The sequence below is a fragment of the Cyphomyrmex costatus genome, unplaced genomic scaffold, assembly GCF_001594065.2.
Source record: "Cyphomyrmex costatus isolate MS0001 unplaced genomic scaffold, Ccosl1.0 scaffold565, whole genome shotgun sequence".
In the NCBI taxonomy this organism is placed as follows: domain Eukaryota; kingdom Metazoa; phylum Arthropoda; class Insecta; order Hymenoptera; family Formicidae; genus Cyphomyrmex; species Cyphomyrmex costatus.
This window is the reverse complement of record NW_017279836.1, coordinates 282,386-291,622: the sequence shown is the minus strand read 5'-3', so window position 1 is coordinate 291,622 and position 9,237 is coordinate 282,386.

The window sequence follows — 9,237 nt, the reverse complement described above, 5'->3', positions numbered from 1 at the left end:
ACAAATTCTCTGCTGTAATTCCGCTGTAAGAATACAAATTATTTTCTATATAATTATTTTCTTTTTACAGCATTTGGTTAGGTTACTTATTTACCGAGACACTACCGTGTCTCCAGATCTGTTATTTATTTGTTTGGTAGATACCTTAATTTGTATTCTCTATTCCTTATATAATTATAAAAAAATTGATTCTTTGTACTTTGTTGATAGGAAAAGTCTGAAAAGAAAAAAGGTATGGATTTAAAAGACCCTTGCCTTTTCTTTTCAGGATTTTCCCTTCAATAAATCTGAAGATAAAATACAGCACAAAGAATCAATTCTTTTATAATAATAAAGATAATACTTATTTGATACAGTTACTCAAAACATAAAATTACTTGGTTTTAGTATTGAAATCTTCAAAACTTTAAATAATTATCTAATAATAAATGAATCACATAAGATCAGTATTAATTTCAAAAGAATTCTTATGTACTCCAAAATCTTGAATCAAATATAGTGTTCTATGTGAAAATAACAGTTTTTTACATTTTAAAAATGAATCACAAAAGATCAATATTAATTTCAAAAGAATTCTTATTAAATTCTTTTACCATATTGTCTACTTTAACGTAATACATCTTTATTATTGGAAGATAATGGAATGGTAAAAAACCTTACCATGCATAATGAGGTATTCAAGTCAGACGTAAAGTTGGCAACTGTTGGTGTATGTTTACTTTGATGAACCTGGCACTTTCAATAATATATGAGTTAGTTTTCATGGTATTTCATTATCTTTCAATAATAAAATGTATTACGTTAAAATAGACAATTTGGCATAAAAATTCTTTTAAAATTAATACTGATCTTTTGTGATTTATTTTTTAAATATAAAAAACTGTTATAGTTTGATCTCTCACATAGTTCAAGATTTTAAAGTGTAAGTTAACCAGTTTTCAATCACGTATATCTTCATAAGTATACGTTTACAAATTGTTATTCTAATTAATAATTAATATCGTGAGAAAGGATTGTTCTGGTTATACCAAAAAAATTTATTACGTTTATTAGCATAGTTGATTATACGTATGTAATATTTTGACATTGGAATAAATACATATTCACTTTCATTGCTTTATTTTTCAATAATGAAATGTATTACGTTAAAATATTTTAGAGAACATCAATGTAGACATACTGGAAAAATAACGTTCGGATACCATTACCAAGAAAGAGAAATCATAATAATTTCTTAATACTAAACATTAGAAAGAAGCATAAATGATGTAAAAGAAGAATATCTGTTCATTTTTATGTACGTTTATTATAAAGTTAATTATACGTAGTGTGTTATACCTGTGACATGACTTCAAGTTCGTTATTGTATGTTTCTTTCTAATGTTCAGTATTAAGAACTTTATTATGATTTCTCTTTCTTGGTGATAGTATCCGAACGGTGCTTTTCCAGTATGTCTACATTGACGTTCTCTAAAATATTTTAACATAATACATTCTATTATTGAAAGATAATGCAATGGAAGTGAATATGTATTAATTCCAATGTCAAAATCTTTTTAATCAAATACACTAATAAACGTAATAAGTGTTTTGGTATAATGTTATTACCAAATTGATTAACAGAACAATCGTTCCTCACAATATTAAATATGAATTAGAATAATATTTTGAAAATGTATACTTTATGAAGATACACGTGATTGAAAACTGTAACTGACACACATGTGCTTCAAAATCTTGAATCAAATTTAGTGTTCTAGGTGAGAGATCGAAATAACAGTTTTTTATATTTCAAAAATGAATTTCAAATGATGAGTATTAATTTAAAAAGAATTCTTATGTGCTCCACAATCTTGAATCATATATAGTGTCCTAGGTGATAGATCAAAATAATAATTTTTTGTATTTCAAAAATAAATCACAAAAAATCAGTATTAATTTTAATAGAATTTTTATACCAAATTGTCTATTTTAACGTAATACATTTTATTACTGAAAGATAATGAAATAGAAATCAATATGTATATAAAAACCTTGGCATACATAATGAGGTATTCAAGTACATGTTCCAGTTATATTTAGTCAAATCAGAAAGTTCGGAACTGTTGGGTATTACTGAAGAAGAAGAGAAGGGAACTATTGTTTTTTTTATCTTATTATTTTCTTAAATCTAATGACACCCCAGTATCCGAGAATGGATTGAAATGGATTAAAATGGATTCAAATTTTCAGAAATACGGATTCATGAATATTAAAATGAATCCTTTTCAATCCGAATACGTTTTTATTCATTTATAGGAATTGCATGGAGCATATTTGTATACTTTTCAATCCGAATACGTTTTTATTCATTTATAGGAATTGCATGGAGCATATCTGTATATTTTTCAATCATAAAATAATATTAGCTTTTTCAGTGCGTTTGTGACCATAGTGAATACTGTTCAATTCGTAGTTTTGAATAGGAAACGCAGTTTTTCAATCCAGTTGTATCCAATTGAATCTAATTGAATCCAATTGAATTCAATTGAATCCACAAAAAAGTATTCGCTATTTAAAATACGAATTCGAATAGACAAAATCCAATCCATTCTCGGATACATGTATTATTTGTATGCCAAGTTAAATTCTATCTTTAAAAACCCAATAGGTACTGTAACTACCTGATTTTTATACTCGGACTAGCTCGCCGGGAATTTCGTGTCGTATAAAAAAGGTTCGGCGGGAGGAGTATTCGCATCGGAGCGGGGCGGCGGAAAATATGTGAAGCTTCGGAAATCGCCGAAAGAAAAGAGCTAATACGAAAGTAATGAGTTGACGACAAACATAGTTTATTACGACAACTAGACAATGAGGATATTATAAAAATAGAATAGATATAACAGATAGAGATATATAATTATAATGATAGAAAAGATATAACATGTAGAAATATATTATTATAGCAAACGGACGCGACTTACGACGATACAACGAAGAAATAAGCGAACGCGGATAACAGAGAAGATATACATATACAGGGTGGCTGAGAATAACCGCATAATATTTCATGGGTGTGTAGAACAGACTATACTGAGTCGAAAAGTCCTGTACTATTTTGCGATTGCAGTAATAGTTAACGAGATATTAATTTATAAAGATATTTAAATTCGCCCGGCCCACCGTCAAATGCAAGCGCGTGGCTGGATAGGACCGCCCAGCGAAACACGCCGGGCGCGTTCGCCGTCGCTAGGCGTTGTTTATAACAAGCGTTGTTTATAACAAGTGGCAATAGTCGTCGCTAGACATGAGTCGCATGCCTAGCGACGGCAAACGCAAACGCACGCGGAGCGCTTTGCAGGGCGGTCCTATCCAGCCGCGCGTTTGCATTTGACGATGGGCCGGGCGAATTTAAATATTTTTATAAATTAATATCTCGTTAACTATTACTGCAATCGCAAAATGGTACAGGACTTTTCGACTCAGTATAGTCTGTTCTATCCACTCATGAAATATTATGCGGTTATTCTCAGCCACCCTGTATAAGCGAGCGCGGACAACAGAAAATGTATATGTATACAATCGCAGAAAAACGGACGCGGACAGTGCAACGAAACTAAGTCTAAACGGCGCGGGATATCTACAGGCGATCGCGAGTTTTCTCGACGGCGGTTTGCAACGCGGCGGAACGCGGGTATACGCCAGCAAGCGTGGTTTCGCGGCGCGACGCGTAATTCGAAAGTACTGAAAGTACTGATCGGAGAGGAAGCGGAGCTGGTACTTGACGGCCGGGAACGCCCGACAGAGGCAGGGAGCGCCCTACCCCTTTTCTAATGTCAAGTACCAGGACGGGAATTTCGGGATGCGGAAAAGAAGGTTCGGAAGGTGGGAGTGATTACTATTAACGGCTGTCCGGCGGCCGGGAACGCCCGGCAGAGGCGGGATACGCCCTACCCCTCAGGTTCGTCGGACCAACACGTTAATTAGTTCGCGCGCTCGAGATGCGTATCCTGGACGGCTCGTTCGGCGGCCGGGAGCGCCCGGCAGAGGCAGGGTACACTCTACCCCTCAGGTTCGTCGGACGAGCGAGTCGCTGGAGCGGTATCGTGAGCTTAGGATCTGGTGAGCGGATCGGATATACCAGGAAAACGGCGGAGACAAAAATGCCACGCGCGGCTTGACATCGCGGTATCTTATACCAGGCCGCCAGTCTCGCTCGTAATGCTTCGGTCGGTCACGGTATTTTCCGCCGATCGGCTTCTCGTGGCAGAAGATTTCCGATCGGCGGTCCCCGACGTCGGTCGACACTTTCCGGCGAGACTGGCGGTTCTAACGGCGGCTGCTGTACCTGCGAATTATTTTTAGATTGATTTTAAATATATTCGGGCGCACCGCGCCCTCATCGTCGCTAATGACCACTGGTCATTGCGACGGCAACCGGCTAGATCTTTGTGCCGGGTACGATGCCTATTTCAGGGGGCATCGTTACAGTACTATCCTTATGTTTACTTTGAATTAACTGGCACCTTCAATAATATGTGAGTCAATTTTCATGGTAATATGTATGTATAAAAGTAATGTCACAATTCTCTCTCCCTTCTCTTCTGCAGTAATACCCAACAGTTCCCAACTTTACGTCTGATTTGACTAATACTAACACGAACATGTTGAATACCACATTATGTATGCCAAGGTTAATTTTTTATAAAAACCTACGTGATGTTATCTTCTTTTATGTTTAGTAGAATTACACCAACCTCAATTACTTAATTGGAATTGACTAATCATGTTTCCTATTTAGTAGAATTTAAAAACCTACTTGATGTTATCCTTATAATTTAATTTTTTTAAAATGAAGATTATGAAGAACTTTTAATTTTTTAAAGAATTAAATTTCAAGAATTAATTACATAACTGGTACTTAGTCCTTCATTTTTAAATAGTTTCTTGTAGGACCATATTGTGTATATTAATATATTAACAGTTTGACTTTAAATTATTTAAAACAGAGTGATATCCAACCATAATCATTAAAACTTCGACTGACTGCATTTCCTCCCCCTTCTTTCTCCCCGACTCGCCCTACTACTCATCATTTTCACTCTCCTTCATATATGTACAATATATTTTTAAATCATTCTTTAAATCATTTTATATATATATTTTTGATACATCTGTACTTTAACATAATATATTATCACGAAAGTAACTGATATTAAAATATCTATATAAATATACAATTTATACTAACTTCGATACATTGCACATCCTCCCTTCTTTTATTTCACTATCTTATCATATAATATGGATTTTTCCCATAAAATATATCGTTTATTTAACTAGTCTTTAAAAATTCTATCTCTAAAGATCTAAGAGGTACCATCCTTATACACTTATTTAATTCTAATGACATGTATCTTTTGTATGTATATATAAACTTACCTTTTAAAAAAAAAAAGGAGAAAAAAGCGCTAAGAGTGGGTGCTGCTGGTCAAAAAACCATTTGGGCCAGTTTCACCAACGTCAATTACTTAATCGACTGTGAAACTGACCAATCACATTTGCTGTTCAGTAGAACCATCTTTAAAAACCTACGTGATATTATCCTTATTTACTTAATTCTAATGACACGTATCATTTGTATAAAAGATTTGATATTAATAGTTGGCGCCAAGTTAAATTCTAATCTTTAAAAACCTACGTGGTATTATCCTTATAATTTACTTAAATCAATGACATGTATCAATTGTATAAAAGATTTGATATCAATAGTCGGCGCCAAGTATTCTACCTTATTACTAACTTAATTTTAATGACATTTATCATTTGTATACAAGATTTGATATCAACAGTCGGCGCCAAGTTAAATTCTACCAAATTAAAAAGTAAAACACAAGTGGTACCTTTAATCTTTAAGAACCCATATAGTACTATTATTTAAATTCCACTAAATTAAAAAGTAAAATCTAAGTGGAATTATCTTTATCTTCATACAATGAAACCTAAGTATATGCCTTTGTATTCTTATTAAAAGATCTTCCTATTCGAAATCATGTGATTTAATTCTTCTTTAAAAAAATTATATCACAATTAATTTAAAAACAAAATGAAAAAGATTTATTTAAATAGAAAAATTTTAAAGATATTTTTGCTAATGCATGACACAATATATGTATTTTATGTACTATCAGTCTTTTCCTGTCTAAAAAAAAAGAAATATATCTCCCATAAGCTGTTTTTTTTATTTCCCTTTTTAATAAACTTTGGATACACTTATCGCTTCCAACTATACATTAGAGGCCATTGGTATTTTCCTGATTAGTATTTACCAGATGAGAAAAATTTGTTCGACTTAAGTCGAAAATCACAAATGATTGTAACAGCAAATTTTTTGACAGAAAGTCTAAGAGACGATTGCGCATAGCGTCTAGGTACGCTCGGTTTTATTCACCCTCGAAATATAGAAGCTTCTTTGCCGTTAAAATGATTTTTCTTTGTTGAAAAGGATGAATAATAATAATAATGAAGCTTTTAGAATTCAAGAGGTTGAAATTAAATGTACAATAAACACCGCTCATACTTTAAAATTATAGGCTGAAGCGGTATACGCTGGCAGCCCATAATTGATCGATCTGTTTTATATTGAGTGCGCTGTTAGCACGCGGAGTCGCGATTGGCGGGACGCTCTCACGGAAAGCGCGCCAAATTTCCAAACAGTTTTTAATATTTCCATTGAACAGATATATCACAATTATACAGACGTTGACATACAGATTCGTGGGTCATCGAAGTACAGCAATTCCTATACGATTGTCAAGGTTAAAGATGCGAGGTCGTGGTACAACTTCGGATGGGTGACATCATGAAAAAATATTAACTCTCGAATTTAGAGGAACATTTTTTTTCACGATTTTATTCTAAGACTTCTACACGGGTATATTACAGTATAGTGTCACTATTACAAATTTATTATTGCATTATTGCACTAGTGACACTATGAGTGGATATTACAAGGAATATCGATTCGATTTCCACGTGGATTTTGGTACCGTTTTTGAGTGGACTGTCACTTAATGGTTTACATAGAATCCACGTGCTAACCCACGTTGAATCTACGTCGAATCTACGTATGTGTTCTCATCGGGTGGGAGCCTTCCAGCAAAGGATACAAGCGACACAGTCAACGAATCATTACATCCTTGTTCGCCAACGTTAAACAAAGATGAAATGTCACTGCTTGTTACACAATGTCGCTTGTTGAAAAGCTCTTACTGTATGTTGGTTAAATTCTTGACGCCCTTTTTTTGGAAACAATCGATCGGCCTCTAATCCAAATATGAAATCTCCAGTGCACGGATCTTCGGGCTCCAGCTGTGCAGTGTTCGGTACCTGGCAATCGTGTATATGAATGGCAGTCCCATTCATAAAAATTGTTCATAATTTTTCAACGAACGACAGAAAAGGTCAGTGACCTTGACTTCCTTGAGAGTAAAGGTTAAGATTAAGGTTATTCGGAGGTTATTGGAGCGGGCTGTACAAAGGTGAACATTTGCCAAGTTATATTTAAATTATTAAAGTTTGGTATAAATTTTATCGGCTGTTCGGGAATCCGAGCGATTATATGTAAATCTTTCTAGAATTCTCAGAGAACGTATCGCGCTCACGAAGCGAGTTATTGGCTGCTTTCCAGCTACGACACAAGTAGACACTGTGTAACACAGTGAATCATTGCATCCCTGTTGTTTGCCTACGTTAAACGAGAATGAAATGATTCTCTGTGTTACACAGTGTCTGATTCTGTCCTTGCTGGAAAGCACCCGTTATTGTCGATTTCCGCGACCGTTTAGTCCTCTGAGAAAAAACAAAGCGTCCGCCGAAGTCAGCTGTTCAGGCTCAGCTCATCATTCCATCTCCGACCATCGGCAAAACAACTGTTTTTGTGACATAGTTCTTCGGTAGTACTTATCGTTCGTATAATTCGCCGCGCCTCAACGAGTGCGGAATTGAACACATTGCGCTTAAGGGGATGCTGGAGTGACGGCCGAACTTGATCGAAGTCGATAACACGTCGTTTTTGACGTTTTCGTTCCTGTCGAACCTCTTTGCAGTAGTTTCACAGAATAAAAATTCCTTCTCCATGATTGAAATATTCGAGCTAATGTACCTGGTGTATATTGTGTCCAAAGCTGGAAAAAGTATGAAATCATAGATTTCTTTATCCACTTATCCTCAATATGGTGACCAACGCTGAAGATAAAAATGGATAAAGAAATCTGTGATTTCATACTTTTTCCAGCTTTGGACACAATATACACCAGGGCCAGGTACATTAGCTCAGATATTTTAATCGTGGAGAAAGAATTTTTATTCTGTGAAACTACTGTAAAGAGGTTAGACAGGAACGAAAACGTCAAAAACGCTTGTTTTATCGATAATACAGGCGGGTCCAGCCTTAAGATGCAAATTATCGTGTCAAAAGTCTGTCTGAATTCTGACAAGTTGTTTAAATAAAGTTATCGGCACATTGTTAATTAAATTGTCGCACAATTAATAATTTTAAAACTTTTAATATTAAAACAATATCAAGATAACGACTCTCGCAATTAATAATAAATATATAAACCTACGTAATCAAAAATTATACATCGGTGTAAAGGCAAATAGAGTTACAGTGTTAGTTATAATTTAACAAAACTTATTTAATCTAATTCTTGATCTAAACGAAGAACGATTCTGGACGTTTTGGTAATAGTTTTTTGCCATCTTCAGCGGTGCAGGATGTTATAAATTCATATTTCGATTGTATTCTTAAGTTGTCTAAGCATAAGCACAACCCTCGGCCAATGAAGTTTCTCAGCTTATTGGTAACGATACTGTTGTCTGAATGTTATAATATTAAATATGTTGTAATTTACTTTTTTAATTTATATCTATATTTGACCAATTATTATGCTTACCCTCAGATCAACACAACAAATATTTGCATAAAAAATATTAAAAATTTATAATATAATTAAATTATAGACTCTCTTATATATTTCAAAACAATTACAAAAATTGCTTTTTACTTAATTTTTGTAATTGTTTTGAAATATTTGCATATATAAAATATATATAATCTGCAACGTAATTATTCTTATTATTATTTTACACAAAATATATCACTTTAATTTAATTCCAATAATTTTAGATGTAACAAACATGTCTTAAACATACTAATTGTGTCTTGTTAATATTATGGTTATATCTGAACTGAGG